The sequence below is a fragment of the Schistocerca americana genome, chromosome 4 (genome assembly GCF_021461395.2).
Source record: "Schistocerca americana isolate TAMUIC-IGC-003095 chromosome 4, iqSchAmer2.1, whole genome shotgun sequence".
Classification (NCBI taxonomy): Eukaryota; Metazoa; Arthropoda; class Insecta; order Orthoptera; family Acrididae; genus Schistocerca; species Schistocerca americana.
Genome location: NC_060122.1, coordinates 727,036,151 through 727,053,934, shown reverse-complemented (window position 1 = coordinate 727,053,934; position 17,784 = coordinate 727,036,151). Strand labels below are relative to the sequence as shown.

General features: G+C 44.7%; 1 non-coding gene across 1 annotated transcript; it reads left to right on the top strand.

Moving 5' to 3' along the window:
• Positions 1-13,115: 13,115 nt before the first annotated feature.
• Trnas-gga lies at positions 13,116-13,199 on the top strand. The gene is given in 2 exon segments: positions 13,116-13,155; positions 13,165-13,199. It is a non-coding gene; the product is annotated as a tRNA-Ser (tRNA).
• The last annotated feature ends 4,585 nt before the right edge of the window (positions 13,200-17,784 follow it).

The window sequence follows — 17,784 nt, the reverse complement described above, 5'->3', positions numbered from 1 at the left end:
TTTAAATAAACAATATATAATATTCTTCGATGGCCAAATACGAAAGAATAAACACTGAAAGGCCTTTGCATACTCAGATACTTCGAAGAAGCACCCGAGCACTCTTCGTAGGTGAAGTACATAAGGGAGTGGTTACCACTCAAAGAGCACATGGGTTGCGTGTTGTGCTCTGTGATAACGGTTGTAGTTCGCAAAGAGGCTGAAAGCAAAGCTTCGAAGGAGAGTAGTGGGTACGCGGTAGGAAGGCCACGGGCTGCTCTGGCACGGAAAGTGAAACGTCGCACTGCGGCCTCCACCTTGCCCCCTGAGTGCTCTCTCTCTCTCTCTCTCTCTCTCTCTCTCTCTCTCTCTCTCTCTGGTTCACTGGGCGACGCTGGTAGCCTGCAGCCCTGCTCCGCTCCCTGCAGAGTGCTGTTCGCAGACTGCTGCAGCTAGCTATACACGCTCTTCGCGTTAGCAAGTTGAAATCTGATGCACGCGAGCCCTAGCGGGCTCTAACGCTCACTAGGTTACCACACTGCTCTCCGTCTTTAGAACTTTCTCCTTATTCGCGTTCTAAGCTAGCACTCGTTTCAGACACAACACTGGAGTGTTTTCCTGTTGCGTACTTGCCCATAGTAGCATGAACTGCCACATTCGAGCGCCGCCGTCAGGAAATTTGCGATGTTTCTCTAATGAACGTGAAACCGAAGTCACTTGTCAGCGCTCTGCAGTTGTTTCTGGCGGCTCGTTTTGTAGCTCCTACGCAGACGAAGGATATTTGAGAACTCGTACGACAAGTTCACAAAACACAAGCACTGGAGTGGTCTACAGGGCTCGCCTCGCGATCGATTAAATTGTCAGCGGACTCGTTGGACTGTTGAATACGGCTTCTCGTCTGACACAGACTATTACGAAAGACCTGTTATTCATTTACTTGCATATCTGGATGAACAGACACTGGCGACGATACACAGGCATCCCAAATTAATTCGAAATAAATTCGCCGTATGCGAATAGCATGGTCTCATCTGTGTTAGGTATAGATGTACTACCTATTGGTGGCATGTGAAAATTTGTGTCGAACCGGGACTCGAAGTCGGGATTTTCCGCTTACCGTGAGTGGTCGCTATAACCGTTAGGCTATCCGTGCACGCCCCCCGGACCGGCCTAAACTTCCGTATGTCACACCGTCTACATCCCTGTACCATCGTCTCTTATATTCATCTCTAAATGCTCGCAGCTTTACTCTGTATTCCCGCTCTAGAGAGACCGAGACTGAAGAGTCGACACCTATGATGTTTATCGCTTCAGCCCATATGGAAGTTCAGGTCGGTACGGGAGGTGTATACGGATAATCTAATAGTTAAGGGAGCGCTCGCGATAAGCGGGAAATCCGGGTTTGTGTACTGGCCAGGCACAAAATTTTGTATGTCAACAATAAGCAGTACATCTGGGTTGCCAAATCATTCGCTCGAACGGACAAGAATGTTCTTCAAACTAATCGAGGACTACTGTGGCCCGGTGACACGGAGTTTGTCATCTATAAAAATTCCATCGTAATTTGGGAACATGAACTCCACGAATGGCTGCAGAAGATCTCCAAGCAGCCGAAAATAACCAGTCATTTATCGGTTCAACTGGACCAAAGGACCCAGTCCATTCTGCGTAAACACAGACCACAGTATTATGGAGCCACCATCACCTTGCACAGTGCCTTGTTAACAACCAGGGTCCATGGCTTCGTGGGGTTTGCGCGGGAACCGAACCATATCATCTGCTCTGGCCAACCAACAACCTGACCAGGCCACGGTTTGCCAGTAGTCTAGGGTCAAACCGAGCCCAGGAGAGGCGCTGCAGGCGAAGTCGTGCTGTTACCAGAGGTACTCCTGTCTTGTCATAGCCCGCACTGCCCTAATGCATACGTTCGTCGTACGTTCCACATCGATTTATGCGGTTATTTCATGCAGTGTTGCTTGTCTGTTAGCACTGACCACGCTACGAAACCGGTGTTGCTATCGATCGTTAAGCGGAGGCTCTCTGAGTAAATAGAAAAGGAATGCTTTGTGTTCTGCATAAGGTGGAGTTTAAAAAACTGAAATGTAATTCGCAAACACGGAGAAAGGTCGACAGGAGGTTCCAACTCGAGAAAGATGCTTCTCTGAAAGTAGTTCGGTAATGGTTTTTTCCTTGGGGGAGGCGAGTATTTAGCACATTGTTACTCAGAGTATGGTGATCATGAACCAGAATGTTAATTTCGGCATTCTCTGTGGCCCTTTCTTCTATATCTACTGGGTGATTAAAAAGTCAGTATAAATTTGAAACCTGAATAAATCATGGAATAATGTAGATAGAGAGGTACAAATTGACACACATGCTTGGAATGACATGGGGTTTTATTACAACCAAAAAAATACAAACCTTCAAAAAGTGTCCGACAGATGGCGCTTCATCTGATCAGAATAGCAATAATTAGCATAACAAAGTAAGACAAAGCAAAGATGATGTTCTTTACAGGAAATGCTCAATATGTCCACCATCATACCTCAACAATAGATGTAGTCGAGGAATGATGTTGTGAACGGCACTGTAAAGCATGCCCGGAGTTATGGTGAGGCATTGGCGTCGGATGTTGTCTTTCAGCATACCTAGAGATGTCGGTCGATCACGATACACTTGCGACTTCAGGTAACTCCAAAGCCAATAATCGCACGGACTGAGGTCTGGGGACCTGGGACGAAAGTGGCGGCTTGAGCACACGATCATCATCAAACGACGCGCGCAAGAGATCTTTCACGCGTCTACCAACACTTTGTTTTTTTTCTGTTCTAGTAAAACCCCATGTCATTCCAAGCATGTGTGTCAATTTTTACCTCTCTAGTTACATTATTCCGTGGTTTTCAAATTTATACTGACATTTTGATCACCCGGTACATCACGAGTATGCTGTGAGCAACGTGTAAGAGAGTAACAACCGTGTCTACAGCTGCACGCCTACGTTCCTAGTTTGGTGAGCATCTAGGACCTTTGGAGCAGCGGGATAGCCGAAACATAGCGATCAACTTCATCACAGTTTCATAACTCGGGGCCGACCGTGGTGGCGGAGCGGTTCTAGGCGCTTCAGTCCGGATCCACGCGACTGCTACGGTCGCAGGTTCGAATCCTGCCTCGGGCATGGATGTTTATGATGTCCTTAGGATAGTTAGTTTTAAGTAGCCTTAAATTCTAGGGGACTGATGACCTCAGATGTTAAGTCCCATAGTGCTCAGAGCCATTTGAACCATTTCATAACTCGATGGGTCTCAGTGATCAATAAGAAGTTTCATCTGGTCATGGCAAACATGTCTGAACTCGTGAAATCTCCTCAGTGAATTGATGCCATTATGAAGACAGCATTAGAGCAAGGCCAGCCAGTTTTTCGTACGGTGTGACTAAATACTACAGGATTTAAAAATTTGCAGTCTTTCTCCGTGTCGTGAGAGCTATTAGTGTCCTCGGCAGACGAGTAGGAATGGAAACGGTTTTTACGGTCGCTGTACGGCCGACTACGGATATCCCGACAATGGATATTGAAGAGGGCTCGACGAAGTGTGAAGGACGGCTGCAGCTCGCGGAGACGGCCTTTGTCCGGCCGGGCAGCGTCGCGGGCACAGCAGAGGAGCGCGGCGAGCAAGAAACGGCGGCGGGCGGAGGGCCGCGCCTCCAGGAATGCCGCGGTCACGCTCCGCCGGCGGCCCGCGTCCGCAATTACAACAGCGCCGCCTCCCAGCTCCCGGCTACCTAGCTGCCCGGCTGCCTAGCCGGCTAGCTGCGCGGACCACCCTAGTCACCGCGGCTCCTCTAGCCGACATCCTCCCTACGGCACCGCATAGGGTGCGTCGCTTGCTTACACTGATGACCTCTAGGGTTATACACTCGCGACACAGACAACCGAACACTGCAAATTCAGTCTTAAAATAAGTGGCACAGTATAGGAGAGTGCACTGTTACTAAACTTCGTTACGCCATGTACTTCCAAACGGAACTCGAATCGGTATCTCCCCCTTTCGATACGTTTTTATTCACCAGTCTCCTGACTGGTTTGATGCGGCCAGCATCAAATTCCTTCCCTGTGCCAACCTCTTCATCTCAGAGTAGCACTTGCAACCTACGTCCTCGATTATCTGCTCGGTGTATTCCATTCTACTTTTTCACACTCTACATCTCCCTCTAGTGCCACTGAAGTTATCCCCTGATGTCTTAACACATGTTCCATCAGCCTGTCCCTTCTCTTTGTCAGTATTTTCCACATACGAGGGGCGCATGGAAAGTCCGCGCAAAATAAAAACTACTTACGTGTTTGGAGTAAGTCCTTTTAGATTTACACACTTCGACCAACACTGTTCTAATTTGTTGATCCCTTGCGAATAACAAGAATTGCCCAAGTCTGCAAAATAGCTATTGAAATTTCCTGGCAGATTAAAACTGTGCCGGACCGAGACTCGAACTCGGGACCTTTGCCTTTCGCGGGCAAGTGCTCTACCAACTGAGCTACCCAAGCACGACTCACGCTTCGTCCTCACAGCTTCTGTGAATTTTGGAAGCTGGCAGACGAGGTACTGGCGGAATTAAAGCTGTGAGGACGGGTCGTGAGTCGTGCTTGGGTAGTTCAGTTGGTAGAGCACTTGCACGCGAAAGGCAAAGGTCCCGAGTTCGAGTCTCGGTCCGGCACACAGTTTTAATCTGCCAGTAAGTTTCATATCAGCGCTCACTCCGCTGCAGAGTGAAAATCTCATTCTGGAAACGTCCCCCATGCTGTGGCAAAGCCATGTCTCCGCAATATCCTTTCTTTCAGGAGTGCTAGTTCTGCAAGGTTCGCAGGACAGCTTCTGTAAAGCTTGCAAGGTAGGAGACGAGGTACTGGCAGAAGTAAAGCTGTGAGGACGGGGCGTGAGTCGTGCTTGGATAGCTCAGGTGGTAGAGCACTTGCCCGCGAAAGGCAAAGGTCCCGAGTTCGAGTCTCGGTCCGGCATACAATTTTAATCTGCCAGGAAGTTTCATATCAGCGCACACTCCGCTGCAAAGTGAAAATCTCACTCTGAAAATAGCTATTAGTTGCTGAAATCACCTCCTCGTTTGAATAAAATCTTTGTCCCGCCAGCCATTTCTTCAAATTAGGGAACAAATAGTAGCCCGAGGGAGCCACGTTTGGGAAATAAGGGGGGGGGGGGATGTGAAACGAGTTGGAATCCTATTTCCATTAATTTTGCGACCACAACTGCTGAGGTGTGTGTTGGTGCATTTTCGTGATGGAAAAGGACGTTTTTGCGCCGGCGTTTTTCTTGCAGTTCGGTTTTCAAACGGTCCAATAACGATGAATAACATGTACCTATAATAGTTTTACCGTTTTCCAAAAGACAGTCGCCATAACCTTTCCAGCCGAAGTAATGGTCTTCGCCTTTTTTGGTGCAGATTCTCCCGTGGTAACCCATTGTTTAGATTGTTATTTGGTCTAAGCAGTATAGTAATGTATCCATGTTTCATCCACAGTGACGAAACGACGCTTAAAGTCCTGCAGATTCTTCCTGAATTGCTGCAAACCATCTTTGCAACACGCACGGTTTCGTTTTTGGTCAAGCGTGAGCAATCGCGGAACCCAACTTGCGGATAGCTTTCTCATATCCATATGTATATGCAAAATATTATGTACCCATTCATTCGAGATGCCCACAGCACTAGCAATCTCACGCACCTTAACTCCTCTGTCATCCATCACCATATCATGGATTTTGTCAATGATTTCTGGAGTTTTAACCTCCGCAGGGCGTCCAGAACGTTTGAAACGTACCCTTAGAAAAATTATACATGACTGTGCTTAAACTGACACACAATATTTTTTAGCGCAATGCAATCTGACTTTCAGTAATCCCTACAAAAGAATGGCCCTGACTAACATTAACCTATACCTTTCATGAATCACTTACCTCACAAAAATCTTCATTACTCGAACTACTGCAATACAGCGAGCGCCACTACTGCTAGCTAAATAAAAGATTCAAACTACTGAAGGCACTAACTACTGATAGGCATAGTCAGCAAATGAAAGATTTTGATAGAGAACAAACAATGTATTTACCTTAATAGTGTTCAACAGTCATAATATATATAGCAGTTCATGACATCCATTCTTACAAATGTACTGTTTCTGATGGATACACGTCCAGATCATCCACTCTCAAAATTCCGCCATTTCTCTCCCCACATCCACCACTTTTGGCGGCTCACCTCCAACTGCGCAACGCTACGCGCTGTTAACAGCCAAGTGCCCAACACTACAATAGCAAATTCCAACAATGCCACCCAGCCACAGACTGCACACAGCACAGCCAGTGATTTTCATACAGAGCGCTACGTGGCGGTGGCGTTACCAATATAAGAACCTAAACAGCCTACTTACACGCTCAGCATCACTTGTGCCCATATGGCCACACCGAAAATTTTTAAACCACTTATAAACTGTTGTAATCGAAGGTGCAGAGTCACCATAATGTTTATCAAGCTTCTCTTTAGTCTCCTGAGGCGTTTTGCCTTTCATAAAGTACTGTATAACCACCACACGAAATTCTTTTTCGTCCATTTTTTGACAATCACTCGACTTCCTTGATTCACACGAATGCCAAACACAAATAAATTGACCAATATGGCTGAAACTTGGTGTGCGTTCTTTCCAAAGATGCTATTAACTAAACATGACCTCGATATGCGCCGGTGGTGCCATCTCTCGGACTTTGCACGGAATTTTCAAACGCCCCTCGTATACCTTTCCACTTGAATTCTGCGCAGAATCTCATCATTTCTTACTTTATAGGTCCACCTAATTTTCATTCGTCTGTAACACCACATATCAAATGCTTCGATTCTCTTCTGTTCAAATGGTTCAAATGGCTCTGAGCACTATGGGACTTAACATCTGAGGTCATCAGTCCCCTAGAACTTAGAACTACTTAAACCTAACTAACCTAAGGACATCACACACATCCATGCCCGAGGCAGGATTCGAACCCGCGACCGAAGCAGTCGCGCGGTTCCAGACTGAAGCGCCTAGAACCGCTCGGCCACAGTGTCTCTTCTATTCCGTTTTTCCCACACGGCATATTTCGTTACCATACAATGCTGTGCTTTAAACGCACACTCTCAGAAATTTCTTCCTTTGTCTTGCTGTTAATTTTCTCGCTGTTCTCATTTCTGCTATTGCTCATTACTTTCGTCTTTCTTCGATTTACTCTCAGCCCACATTCTGTACTCGTTAGACTGTTCATTCCATTAAGCAAATTCTGTAATTCTTCTTTACTTTCAGTGACGATAGCACTATCAGTGGCGAATCTTATCGTTGATATCCATTCATCTTGAATTTCAATTTTACTCTCGAACCATTCTTTTACTTCCTTCATTGTTTCTTCAATGTATATACTGAACAGTAGGGACGAAAGACTACATCCCTGTCTTAACCCTTTTTAATGCGATCAGTTCGTTCTTGGTCTTCTACTCTTATTGTTCCCTCTTGGATCTTGGACATATTGTAAATTACCCGTCTCTCCCAATAGCTTAACCGTATTTGTATCAGAATTTCGAACATATTGCGCCATTTTGCATTGTCGAGCGCTTTCTCTTTTTTTTTTTTTTTTTTTTTACGTCAACAAATCCAGTCCTAAACGTTATCTAACACATAATTAATTTTATTTTCCATTCTTCTCTATATTATTCTTTTCAGTAACCTGGATGCGTGAGCTGTTAAGCTGATTGCGCGGTACTGCTCGCACTTGTCAGCGCTTGCCATCTTCGGAATTGCGTGGATGATGTTTTTCTGAAAGTCAGATGGTATATCGCCACTCATATATTCTACACACCAACGTCAATAGTCACTTCGTTTCCACTTCCCCCCAATGATTTTAGGAATTGTGATGGAATGTTATCTACCCTTTCTGCCTTCTTTGATCTTAACCTCTGCAACGCTCTCTTAAATTCTGATTCGAATACTGGTTCGCTATCTCTGCTGTATCGACTCCTGTTTCTTCTTCTACCACGTCACCAGACGAAGTCTTTCCCCCTCATAGAAGCCTTCGGTGTACTCATTCCACCTATGATCTTTGTCCTCTGCACGAAACAGTGGAATTCCCTTTGCATTCTTAATGTTATCACCCTCGCCTTCGATTTTACCAAAGGATGATTCGTCCTTTGCATATGCTGAGTTTCATAGTATAGCTCCACCAGTTGAGTTAACCAAAATACTCTCGGATGGACTCCGTATGCTATTACATTTCGCGTATTCTTTTGTGCTTTTGTTTTGAGTTTCTTTGCTTCTCTAAGATTTGTGTTGTTTCTCCTTATTTTTCTGTTTCCTTCTCCTCTTTTTTCTTTTGCTTATCCCCGTGTTTTCCTTTGTCTCTTCGCTTTTTCTTTCAGTCACAAGCTCTTTTTACTTAACTTTCTTTTGCTTTCTGTTATTGTAACTCTTAATTTCCCCGTAAGACTCTCGTTCTTGGATGGGGTCGAGTTCCGTCCTGCATGAACCACATCTTGTCGAAATCAGGATCACTTTGGCAGCTAACCGTATAGTATGAACGTCTAACGCAAACCCTTCAGAAGTTATGATGATTTTATATCATATAGTTCAATAATTGTCACCCTGTAAATGATATTGTACGGATTCCTTTTTTTAGCAATTCAGGCACGGAAACGCAACAGTCATTCATTTTTGTTGCGTGTTGCGAGAGCTCACCCCTTAGTGTCTTTGGCATGTGACTGGATCTGGAGCAGCGCCGCGTGCTAGATGCTGACTGTGTTTTTGTTTTCCCGCAGGTAAGTGTCCGCCGCCTTGTGCTGCACGCCACGCCGCCGCCTGCTAACGCCTGTGAAGCACGAGCCGGCCGACCTGTCCGGCGCTGTCACGAAGCCATCTGCGTCCGGCCGCCCGCTCCTCCGCCACACGGAACCGACTCGGCGGGTTCGTGGAGAGCCTCCTGCCAGGTTTTGCATCGTGCACCGAGAGGTCTCTACCCCCGTACCGCCGAAAAACCTCTCGCCATGTCTTCTCTCTTTTTCGCCCCGCTGTTCTGCTTCCTGTTGACACTTTTTAAAAAGGCATACTTTCAGTCGCACTGACGACAGTTACAGCGGGACGCTGCACCGGTTATGAATTTTCTAAGTTTCCAAAATGTTTCCATTTTGAATGTAGGAAAGCACACTTTTTAAAATGTTCTGGACTACTATCCATGGTGGAAGACTGATACATATCTTTCAGCAGTCCAGTTGTCGTTCAGTTTCACACCCTGCTCTACCTGTTTAAAATCCTCGAAATCATCGACTTGTTTGGTAATCTCGATCGCATCTCATTACAACATACCGCACTATCTGCTCGTGGCAGCCATCGTCTGAGTCTTGTCAAATCGAATGTTATGGTCTCCTGGCTGCAACAGCTGATCTATACGTTTCTTACGTCGTACACTCTTCCTTTTTTTTTTCTATTGAATTTTCTTATGTTGAGAAATCATAAGGAGTGACCTCTTTTTCTTGGTAAAAACGTTCTAAAGCAAAGCTCGCATAAATATTTCTTTATTTACAACAATATGTTTGCTACTGTCTTCAGGTTTTTCTAGTTTTTTCGCCGTTCTTTTTGTGGTATCTAGTTACACGTCTCCACACCTGTAATACATCCTGTAAATTCCTGCTGTTTTCAGCGATTCGCGAGCATCCTGCACCGATCTTAGATGTTCTGTATTTTTAGGAAAGGTTTGTAGTTCAAATGGCTCTGAGCACTATGGGACTTGACTTCTGAGGTCATCAGTCCCCTAGGACTTAGAACTAGTTAAACCTAACTAACCTAGGGACATCACACACATCCAGGATTCGAACCTGCGCGCGGTTCCAGACTTTAGCGCCTAGAACCGCTCGGCCACTCCGGCCGGCAAAAGTTTGTAGTCTACAGCGATATTTCTTTTCTTCTTCTTCTTCGGACGAGGAACCCAAAGTCACGGATCTGCGTAAACTCCAGGAAACGTGTACTGTGGATACTGATAATGGAACTACTAAACGCTCAAACTATAAAGCCAACGTTAGTGTGTAATACTCAGAGAACGTCATCTCCAGAAAACTGGTGAAACGTCTTGTGAGTCACAAATACTGCTTTAGTCACTGTCGCCGGCTCACAAATATATCCGTGCATAATTTGATACGAACAAAATTCGTTTGTTATAAAAGATGAGACTGCTTGCAACGGCTGGTGAATAATAAGTGAAACAAAGCACCAGTCAAGGTTTAAAGGTCGTTTTGATTTAGATGCGCTGTCCGATAATTAAACAATTACAGAACTAGTCTTTTTCTACTATGCGTTGTTTTTGTTAAATGTTATATCCTGTGCTTGTTCTTTTTGAGTGTCTGTTCAAATGGTTCAAATGGCTCTAAGCACTATGTGACTTAACATCTATGGTCATCAGTCTCCTAGAACTTAGAACTACTTAAACCTAACTAACCTAAGGACATCACACAACATCCAGTCGTCACGAGGCAGAGAAAATCCCTGACCCCGCCGGGAATCGAACCCGGGTTGAGTGTCTGTGCGTGACTGAATTTACAGCATATCCGTAGGCCCAAAAACGTCCTCGCTAAAAATAAATATTACGAAGCGGCTCATCCCGTTCATGGCATCCGTTCTGAGTTGCAGGTTGCATGTTAAACGGCTTCCAGGGAAAATAATAATTTGATTCTCAGGATTTCGTATAGTTATTGACCAAATTAAAAAATTTCGAATGCACTCATAATCTGCTCATTAGGAGCTATGGTCTTCAGTTAAAGGTTCAGCGCAGTATGACGTATTACAGTTAGAAACTGTGAAAATGTCTTTGGCAGCGTAACTGAGCGCACGCAAATACCCATAGTATGTTCATCCAGCATTTGAGAATGAGAGTATTTGGCAGCTTCCAGCAAACTTTAAACATAATTTCAATTTTTTTTCTAAACTGTTTTGCGCTCACATGCTTAACGTCAAATATGTATCACATTAACTCATTTGCAAAAAAGCAGAAGTTTGCAGCTGGTCGTCGCAAGAACTGAGAACTCCCATCTCTCTGGCCATAAATGATATTTCTGGTTTGATGTGGTGTCCTTAAATTACTTCTAAGTAGTTTCGGAATAGTTTTTTCAACATAATGCAGGCAATATCTTTTACTCGTCCTTCTATAAGTTAGCTAGATGCGTAGTCTGCCTCGGGCGTGGATGTGTGTGATGTCCTTAGGTTAGTTAGGTTTAAGTAGTTCTAAGTTCTAGGGGACTGATGACCTTCGATGTTAAGTCCCATAGTGCTTAAAGCCATTTGAATCTTTTTTTTTTTTTGGGGGGGGGGGTTATAACGTGTTTTAGCAAAATTTATGGAGGGCCCAGTTTCTGAATAGCACTTTGTAATTCTGTATCATTTACCCTTGCTGTTGCTGTGTCCGCAGCTCGTGGTCTTGCGGTAGCGTTCTCGCTTCCCGCGCACGGGGTCCCGGGTTCGATTACCGGCGAGGTCAGGGTTTTTCTCTGCCTCGAGATGACTGGGTGTTGTGTGTCTTTCATCATCATTGACTCGCAAGTCGCCGAAGTGGCGTCAGCTAAAAAGGACTTCGGCGGCCGTACACCCCGCACGGGTCTCCCGCCAACAATGCCGTACGATCATTTCATTTCTGTTGCTGTTTGTCTTATGGGATTTGTTTTGACATTACTGTCGTCTGCAAAATTAAGAATTCTGCTTGTTGATTGTTAAGCGAAGGTCGTTCAAATATAAGAATAGGAGTGGACCCAAAATAAAACCCTGTGGGACTCCCTTTGGGATTTGTCAACAGTCACTAAATTTTCTGCCCTTCCGACATTATTTGAATTATTCAGCCAAAGGAGGTCAGACTAGAATAAAAGTCCCCCCCCCCCCCCCCTCCGGCATAATAAGCGGAATTGAATTTTCTGAAAAATTTCGGCCGAAAGACACTTTTAAAAAGATCCTCATTTCACTACGGGACACTACTTAGATCAGTCTGTAAATTGCTTTTTGGAACGGAAGACGCGTATATTCTTCTTCGCTTTAATAGCAGTCCTGTAGAGACTAATAACGCCTCACACAAAGGCTTATAAGCATTAAGTCGACTGGCGAGTGCAGATGCTACTGTATGCGATAGCAGGTTGTGCTGGTACGTCTGTGGCTATTCACACAGGAGCCAGCAGAGACATGAATGGGCGCGCATTCCGCTGCTCGAGTGTGCTGTTGTCCTGTCCTGTCCCGTCGGGCGCTGTCCTTGGGCGCCGGGCCGTCGCCTGCCCGGACAAATATGGCGACCGGCCGTCTTCCGGCGGACACGCAGCTATGCCGACAATTACGCCGCGCCAGCAGTCGCCTGCCGTGCTTTACGCGCGCCTCACGTACCCACCACCTATTTCCGCTGCACTCCGCCCGTTTAATCTCGCGCTTAGACTTCTCCAGTGAGGGTAGTCATACGATACTAATTACAATGGTGTGAAAAATTTCAGGACGAAAGTGATATTCGCATGATGTATCACCGCCAAGTAATGTACATTATGTGATCAAAAGTATCCGGACAAATGATTCAAATGGCTCTGACAAGGGAACCTCCCCATCGCACCCCCCTCAGATTTAGTTATAAGTTGCCACAGTGGATAGACCTTGAAAAACTGAACACAGATCAATGGAGAAAACAGGAAGAAGTTGTGTGGAACTATGAAAAAATAAGCAAAACATACAAACTGAGTAGTCCATGCGCAAGATATACAACATAAAGGATAGAAAGGACTCAGCAGCGCCGTGGTCCCGTGGGTAGCGTGAGCAGCTGTGAAACGAGAGGTCCTTGGTTCAAGTCTTCCTTCGAGCGAAAAGTTATTTTTTTTTATTTTCAGACAATTTTCAAAGTTCAGGCACTCACACATAATAAACTTCGCTCCCAAAATTCCAGGACATGTTCAGATTTGCTTGGACATATGCAGGATTTGACGGTCTACACACGGAAAAATTTTAAAACTTTAAAAACATATGTTTTAACAGAGCACAGGGAAAAGTGTGCGACTGTGAGACTTTTGGATTCATTTGTTGCAGTTTATGTGACAAACTCTTATGGCCGGCCTGAGTGGCCGAGCGGTTAAAGGCGCTACAGTCTGGAACCGCACGACCGCTACGGTCGCAGGTTCGAATCCTGCCTCGGGCATGGATGTGTGTGCTGTCCTTAGGTTAGTTAGGTTTAATTAGTTCTAAGTTCTAGGGGACTTATGACCTCAGCAGTTGAGTCCCATAGTGCTCAGAGCCATTTGAACCAGCCAACTCTTATGTTTTCACCACTTTTTCGGGAGTAGTTCTGCGCTGGAGTGTGTGTGTGTGTGTGTGTGTGTGTGTGTGTGTGTGTGTGTGTGTGTGTGTGTGTGTCTTATTGTTGTTGTTGCATTGGTGCAGATGTGGTGGAGTGTCTCTACCGGTGAGAACCAGTTCCTGTAGCCTACACTGCCCCCTCCGGTGCCTTTTAGCCGGTAGGGTGGAAGCTAGGTTAGCCAGTCTGCAGTGGCACCACTCTGGCACACCCCTACCTTCCCCCCTCTCCCGCGAAAATAGCGTGGCTGCGGCAGCCAATTTCAACAAAACAGGTATTTCTTCAACGATTTCACTATCTTGAGACTTTCCTAAACAATACACCTGGCGAATTATAAATTATTTTCGCCCCATTATCCGGTACTGACAAAAACTGACGTAGTTGAAATTTGCATTTTTAGTTTTTTGACATTAAAAATTCGCACGATCGACCTATGATTCACGTCATCAGATTTGTAATTTCCCTTTCTGTACAAATCTGTGACTGGATTTACTATTAATCAAATAATGAGGTACACTTTCCTTGTAAATGCTGAGCAAAATGCTGACAGGCATTTCCATGTTTATGGGAAAGATGGAGGAAAACTCTCAGATTTACAAAGCTTCTACTTCTGCTGCCTGTCACAGATGAGTGTAGCTAAAGGCAAATCCGTGTTGACGAAAGGTTGGTCAGTTCTGGTCAAGTTGGGCTCGACAAGCGACATAAGTAAAGAAAAAAAGCATTGCCTTCCGGCAGGGAGGGAATAATTATTCCTCTGGAGTTAGGCACATCTCAAATTATATTCCAAAGCGAATTGAATGAAACGGAATATTAGGCGAAATGCCAACCCTGAAATAATTTCGAGCAGGCTACAGTTTTTGCTACGTGAAATTGTCAGCATGTGAGCGATCTCTGAATCTGGACAGAGAAGTTTATTTGCCCAGATCGGGCAGATCCTTACTACTGTCCCACGTTGAATTTTGTATCGCTCTCTTGTTAGGTTTTAGGAAACCAAGCGAAGAAAACGTTTGGCGACAGTATCTCTCACGGGCCGCTTGAACTTGCTCGCTGCGCTCTGATTGGCTATCTTCAACGCCGCTCTGATTGCCTATCTTCAACGCCGATTGACTCGGAAATGGCATAACGTATCGAATTTTTTCTTATCACTTATTTCTCAGTGCAACCTACCCTCCAAAACCCTTACAAGCGTTTCAGACTATTTCTGACCACCCTGTACAGAGAATTTATTTCGGCAGGTCAAATTGCCATCTTCAGATAATCTACATACACAGACGATTGTGCACTGTCAGAGTGGCACAATGGTTTATGTATGCAGATGATCTGAAGATGGCAATTTGACTTGACGAAACTAGTTGTCTGTATATATTTATTGTGAACTGGGAAAACAAACCTCTCTAGTAAGAAGACCACATTATTCGGTCTAAAGGTTTGTTGGTAATGAAGAAATCTTCATAATTTCGAGTGATGCTGAAGTAAATGTTGAAACCGTTAAGATTCACTGGGTTTATTACTTTTTTAAATGGGTCACCACGTGTTTCAGAGCGTGCACTCGATTTTCACGTGATGTAGAAGAATACAAAAGAAAACCACCATAGAAGTCGATTGGAGGTAACAAAAGAAAAACACCACTGAGTGGTGATACCATAGAATATGGCTACAACTACACAGGTAAAACAGCTTCATGAAATCTGAAGTAAAGCACAACAAAACAAAGCAGTAATATCATTATTAGACTGCCTGCGTTAAATTTCGCGGGACACAGCATCCAAAAAAATGCTCTTGAATGTAAACACAGTGATTTCCCGCTTCTGGCACATCAAGTAGGCTACATCTCAAGATGCTGATCGACTCCACGTTTCGTCCCCAGAGGACCACGCGATGCTGACCAACAGCATATGACGTCATTTACTGTATGGCCGCTTTCACATAAGCCTATACGTGAAGATTTTAAATTTATTTCGCTTGAGAGCACTGTCTAATATTGGAACTAATTGTCAGAATAGTTGGAGAAGAATGCTCTGAGACTACTGAATAACTACTGTGAACGTAACATGATAGGGCCCTCACACGTTTATGTTGACGATCACGTAAATGATGTTTCCCACAAGCCTTGAGTTTAGAGGAATAGTAAAGTCCTTGGTCACTATAATAGCCGGACATAATAGGCATTGGTTTGCTATTTTGACTGTGATTGATGGGATGGGCAGTGGAGGAGGGGAAGAAAGTCAATTACCTGATGGACTAAATACTGAAACACACTCCAGACGAGCCGGCCGCGGTGGTCTAGCGGTTCTAGGCGCGCAGTCCGGAACCGCGCGACTGCTACGGTCGCAGGTTCGAATCCTGCCTCGGGCATGGATGTGTGTGATGTCCTTAGGTTAGTTAGGTTTAAGTAGTTCTAAGTTCAAGGGGACTGATGACCACAGTAGTTAAGTCCCATAGTGCTCAGAGCCATTTGAACCACTCCAGAAGATCTAGTTACTCATGTTTCTACACACGTGAGCACAGACATCAATTTCATTTAAACCTTAAACAACATATAGGACAGCTTGGACATCATCTCAGACCAACACTTAGAGACAGTAGCTCAGCAGACGTAGTTCTCCAGATTTTAAACATAAATGAACCTTTTTTTTTCGGCTTTATCAGATCTGGAGCGTTTAGAAGCAGTTTTAGGCGTTTGCTAAAACTGTTGCAAGATTGTATGTTTACTCAATTTTGTTTTTGCAACATGAACGACTCCCATCGTAGATAAAGTAAATGGAGTTCTCAGACACACAAAATAAAATAATTCCTATACGGTGGTAGTGAATTTCAAGATGTCCAGTCAGTGTCATAAGACTTGAAAGGAAAAAGATAAGTTATTGATGATAAATGGAAAAATGTAGCAAGTCGTGTGCAGAACGTGTCTTAAATTTAACTTTTTTGTAGGCTTCATTAACAAAAATGTGTTGTACTCATCGCCATTACCATGATATAACACTACAAGCTGATCGTATAGTAAATAAATGTACATCTTAGCACACACCTCACGTGAAGTGGCAAATCAGCGCGCTGGCGCAGAACAGTGCGTTCGATGGCCAGTTGTAGTACACAGCTACTTATAGAACATTCGATAATTATGTGCAGTCGTCAAGGTGCCATCGAATTCGTTATTCACGGACCCTGTCTTGGAGGTACTGACTTTTGTTCGTGACGACCGAGCAAGATGGCGGAGTAAGGCATTGAAACACGGTTCGAATTCGACTCGACCTTCCTAATTCGATATTCCATGGCTCCTTTATATGATATCGGATGAATTGTTTCACCACTTCTCAGAAGTGAGGTAGAGTTCCGTCTGTAATGGCCTCGACGTCAACGAACGATACTTCCGTTCCTGGTTTTGGAGAAAGTAAACCTTCGATCTCATTGCGATACGTGTCTTATACACCTCAATATCTCGGATGCCATTTAGGCTTGACGTACGCATTCTGTAACGCAGTATACAAGCTTGTATGCGTCACGAACATCTCTATGTTGCATCATATAAATGCAGATTATTTTTTCTCAGCTCATGGTATTCTCCCAGTGCAAAAATTTAGACGATAAATCAGTAGAAATACCATTTTGTTTAAGTGTGTACACAAGGGGCGTGTACCAACTACGTAACTGCGCACTTAACCAGACAACCCCGTGTTAACACTTATACTCTAATCCTGCCCTCCCCCCCTCTATCTCTCTCTCTCTCTCTCTCCCTCTCCTTCCCTCCCTCTCTCGCACGGAGCAAGGAGACTGCTTCTGCTGTTCTCATACGGCAGCCGTTCAACCTTGAGCGCCGAGTATGGAACCATCACTGGCAGAGTGACAATGCCGTGTGTTTAATAATACATGAAGCGCGCCCAGCCAGAGAGGAATGTTACGAAACCCAGGTCTGTTGTACAGAGTGTTCGGATGTTCGGCACGGAAATTTTACGCTCAAGCTAGGTTCTTAAAGACTACTGATCTGTATATGTCATATATCGTTAAACGCAGCACAGTTGCAGATATACCCGGTAAATACCACTCAGTGACACATAACACATCGAACAAAAGCTTCTGACTCAACGCCTTTTGTAACTTTGGCAATAGATTGTTAAACAGCATGGGCACGTCAAAAAGAACGGACTTCGAATAAGGACCAATGTAAAGACCACTGTAGGTTCGTGTTAGTGAAGACAGAAAAGGTGCAAAGGTGCATTCAGTTTATTTTTACATATATTTCAGAGAAAGTAAAATCTTTCAGCCATCAGCCTCCTTCACATGGAGAAACAGCGATATACTTCAGCGTTACTTGCGTGCAAGAAATTTGTCAGCTGCTTCTTTTAGCAGTACGTGTGCAGCAAAGTGAGTTTCCCATCACTCCGCAGTATAAACTTGTCCTCAACGTCTAATATCTTCGTCGGGCCGTCGA